Source organism: Gossypium raimondii, chromosome 3 (genome assembly GCF_025698545.1).
Source record: "Gossypium raimondii isolate GPD5lz chromosome 3, ASM2569854v1, whole genome shotgun sequence".
NCBI classification, from domain to species: domain Eukaryota; kingdom Viridiplantae; phylum Streptophyta; class Magnoliopsida; order Malvales; family Malvaceae; genus Gossypium; species Gossypium raimondii.
In genome coordinates, this window is record NC_068567.1 from 47,638,187 (window position 1) to 47,642,929 (window position 4,743).

General features: G+C 36.5%; 1 non-coding gene across 1 annotated transcript; it reads left to right on the forward strand.

Annotated features, from left to right (window-relative positions):
* The first annotated feature begins 600 nt into the window (after positions 1 to 600).
* Positions 601 to 707, forward strand: LOC128040112 (small nucleolar RNA R71). Its single transcript, XR_008194772.1, has one exon. It is a non-coding gene; the product is annotated as a small nucleolar RNA R71 (small nucleolar RNA).
* Positions 708 to 4,743: the final 4,036 nt, after the last annotated feature.

Sequence of the window (4,743 nt, forward strand, 5' to 3'; positions counted from 1 at the left end):
AGACTGTACTTGTCTTACCTTTATCTACATTAACTGCATCTCACCCTAAATTCGATCTAGCCTTTAACCACAAACTATATGGTCATTGGGATTGACCCTTTCCTGAATTTTCTACAAATAAGGAGGTTGGTAAGTAATGTTTTGTCTGTTTTGATTAGAATTGTTACCTCTTCCTTGATTACCGCCCCATTTCAGATTTGGTTGGTCTCTCCAGCCAGGATTATAAGTGCTCGAATAAGAATTTCCACCCTATTCCTGATGTAATTCACGTCTTCGACTGAATTTTTAGGATACTGGTCGACTGTTTAACTACCTCGTGTATCATAGGCCTATTGGATACAGATTCCAATCAGCTAAGCTTGTCCAATATTTGTTGGTACTTATCTTCTTCATGGAAAACTTTGGTCGTGGATTGTCTCAGACCATAAGTGAATCTCTCGTTAGGCCACTGGCAGGAATTCGTCGCCATATTCTCAATCAATTGATAGGCATCTTCATATGTATGGTTCTCGTTAGGATCCTCTTGCGGCTCCACTAAGTCCTAACCTCGAGTGTGCATCCATCCCACTGTAGAACATTTTCAAATGTAGCCATTCAAATAGACCATGGTGAAGGCATTTTTGTACCAGCGACTTTAATCACTCCCAAGCTTCGTGAAAACTTTTTCCTCCCATCTGTTTAAAGGTTGCGATCTCTCTTCTCAGTTGGATTATCTTGCTAATAGGATAAAACTTGTACAAGAATTTTTCTACATGTTCATTCCATGTCGTGATGGATTCTAGTGTTTGCAAGTCTGACTAGGAAAAATCGTTATCTATTAAGGAGAAGAGGAACAACCGAAGATGAATAGGATGAATAGTGTCATTGGTGGACCCATTAAATTTAAAAGCATTACAAAGTTGGAGAAACCATTTTAAATGCTGGTTCGGGTCTTCCATTATAGTTCCTCTGAATTACAGGTTCTTCTGAATCATCTGGATCATGGTTAGCTTTATTTCAAAATTATTGGAAATTAATTTCCAAGCAACCAATCCTAAGCTAAATTCACCTAATCCACTATCACATGTTCTAAGTGTATTGAAGAATCTAAGCTTATCATCGAATATCATAAGTACTGGTTGTACTCCTCATAGGCAAATAGTATGTAATAGTTACATTGTTGTGGCAAAGTAGATTCAACTAAACTAAAATGATTATATTAAAATGATCACACATACTAAATATAAAATGTAGCCTAAATGCACAACACACCCCCAAACCTAAGGGATGCATTGTCCTCAATGCATGACTAGATATAAAAGAACAACCAAAAGAGAAATTTTTACAACAAATGCCATAGCAAAAGAAATGAAATGCAAGATGCATGAAAGAGAGAGAAAAAAAACTTAGTTGGCTTGGACTAGTATGTATATACTTTTTCTGCCCGACAAGTAGATTTCCAAGCACTGACCTTGTACTGCCACTTTCTCTTTTTAGGGGTCATTTCTTTCCCCTCCTTTTCAGTCTCCGTTAACTCGTCGATCAGACGATCAATGTGGCGGTCCTGTGCAGGTATAGGAGCTAGTGGCGAAGGTGGAACAAGGTGTTTCCCTTTGGTGGTGATAGTGGTGGAATTATCATCCTTTTCTCTTTCTTCTTCCTTTTCAGCATTTAGGGATGCCATCTTTTGGGCCTCTTCAGCAGTAGTTTGAGTAGGTGCCTTGCCTTGGCAACAGGTTGAGCGGGTGCTTTAGTAGCAGCTCGAGTGGGCTTCGTAGCAGCATCAGCAAGTGGGAGCAAAAAGGCTGAGAAGATAGGAAATTTTAGCATTGGCTTTGTAAATTTTTTTATAGGGATTTCCTTAGAGCCAAATCCTTACTCATTACATAAGCCCAATATTCAGCTTGTAATAGCCCGTTTCTAATTAAATCAGAATAGTGGTTATGGACCATAAATTAGATGAGTAAATTATTTTTTTTATTATTTTAATGTCTATGTGATGTTAGTAAGGTCATACTAAAATTTCGTTAAGAAATTTTGATGTTTGCATGCTTAATTAAGTAAAAATGACTAAATCGTAAAAGGTGCAAAAGTGGAGTTCTATTAATAAAAAGGGTCAAATGGTTATGAAAATTTAAAGTGAGAGGGCATAGATGGTAATTACACCATTTAAATAGTTAGTGGACTTTTATGCACACAAATTAAGTGATTTTTAAGTTAAAATGTAAGGTTAATAAAGTAATTTGATGAAGGAGAAGCCATAGCTAGGGTTTGAAGCTTCAGTCACTTATATAGCTTGCATGTAAGTGATTTTGATATCGTTTTTAATGATTTCTATGTTTTTGATGTCATTATAGCTTAACCTAGCTAGCTCGGGGATCAATTTTCAAAATTGTTAAAGATTTAGAGTTGTGTCATGAATACCCTTGTGTGATTTTTATGTTTAATGGTAGATTATGGAGTCATTATTGATAAATAAACAAGTTTTGTAAATTGATTTTTGATAAAAATAACACTTAGGGACTTATGCGTAAAAATGGTAAAAATTCATGGCAAATTTGTGAAATGATGATTTGTATGGCTTGATATAGGTCCCTATAGAAATCAGCTAGCTTGAGAAATGGATGACAATGCTTAGATTTCAATTTATGAGCTTAAGGACTAAATTGTGAAAAGTAAAATATTAGGGGGACAATTATAAGTTTGCAAAAATATGAAATATGGACTAAATTGAATAATAGAAGAATTAATTGGATTGAATTTGTGTATTTAGATCAAGATAGACCAGGTACGGATCTAGATAGAGGAAAAGCTAAAGCCTCGGAATAGTCGATCTTGTTTCTACGCTATTGTCATTGAGGTAAGTTCGTAAGAATAAATATAGTTTTTAATACTATTTTCAATTATATGTCAATATGTTAATTGTTATGTAATTGAATAAAAAATATCCAATAATGCCATGACGGTTATCGATCCCCGGCTGAACCTTAGGAATTCGTAGGATGCAAATGACTTGTCATTAGGGGTTTCATGTTTCGGGTGCTAGTCTTGAATGTCCTACCAATGGTTGAGGTCCTGCATTTGTTGCGAATACTCCATAGCTCGTGTAAGCAATGATGTAAAGGAAAGGTTACGATTATATGTTTAAGCACAATTCCTATAAGCTTTCCCGAGTATCCGATAATATTCTAAGTGGTTTAATGGGCATGAAAAGGAAAGGAATGGTAAGTGTTCAAGTGAAATATATCATGTATTCATGGAAAGGAAATGATGAATTCAAATGAAGTATGTTCGTGTACATGTGGCTTACCTTATGTTTAATTCAAGTGAATTATGTTTGAATACACTAACATGTGTTAATGATGGTGCTTAAGCTTGTACCAAGCTTGTGGTTGGATTACATTATGCTTATTCTTAATGTTCTGAATTGAAATGGTAAGTTTTGTTTCATGTTTTACGAATTTGCTAAGCATTATGTGCTTACGTAGTTTTCTTTCTCATGTTTTATAGATAATCAGAAACTCAATCAGTTTGGAAGCATGTCGGAGATCTATTACACTATCCAACATAAATATCGACAAATTTTGATGTTTTGGCCAAGGTTATAATGGCATGTATAGATGGACTTGTGTTGGTATCTAGTTGAATGTAGTTGAAGATTTTGGCATGTATAAGGTGTTTGGTTTTGGTAACTTTTGATGTTTGCCAAATTATGTCATTTTTGGGTATTTGTGATGCATGATTGGTATGGATCAAATGATATGTTTATGTTGAAATGCTAATGGTCATGATTATGGTATGTTTTGAGATGGTATTGAACTAGATGTGTATGTTTGAAATGTCGTAAAGTATAAATGTTAGGTAAGTTTGAATGTTTGCATTTGAGGTGCCTTGTATGGCATATTGGTTGAATGATCATGGACTATTGAATGACTATGCACAAAATGCCTTTAGGTGTATGCATGGTTTGGTGTTTGAAATAGCTTGATTTTGGGAAAATTTATGTCCACACGGCCTGAGACACGGGCGTGTGACTCAGCCGTGTGTGACACACGGCCTGGCGACACGGTCGTGTGTCCCCTATAAGTTCTATTACATTCAATTCAGGCTGTTACACGGCCTAGCTCATGGGATAGCACATGGGTGTGTGGGGCTATTTCGAGAGTTACACGGCTTGACATACGGGCGTGTGACTTGGCCATGTGACCCTACTTAGAGAGTTACATGGGTAAAGACACGAGTTGGGACATGATTTTGTGTTCCTATTTTGAATGTTACACGGCCCGAGACACGGGAGTGTCTCAGTTGTGTGAGGCATACGGTCGTGTGACCCCTGTAGTCAAAATTTTCTAACTTTTCCTTAAACTTTCTAAGTGTAACCAATTTGGTCCCGAATTTTTTCTAATGTATTTCTAGGGTCTCGAGGGCTCGATTTAGGGACGATATGTATGTGAATGAATGATTTGTGTTACATCTATATTAATGTATGAAATCTATGTTGTAATGTTTCGTATGTACGATAATACTCCATAACCCTAATTCGACGACCGATATAGTTTAGAGGTGTTACACAGCTTGCTACTGCTGCGATTGTGCCATCTCCTTATCCAGGTGAAATTGTTGGATCTCAAAAAGGGACATGCTCTGCTCTAACTGCTTCGAAGAGTGCACTATTTACTATTTAAAGGAGCTACGAGAAACTAGAGGTGCTGTTGTGGGATTATGCGCAGCAAAGGAGGTGGTGGCATGGCTATGCTGAGTTGC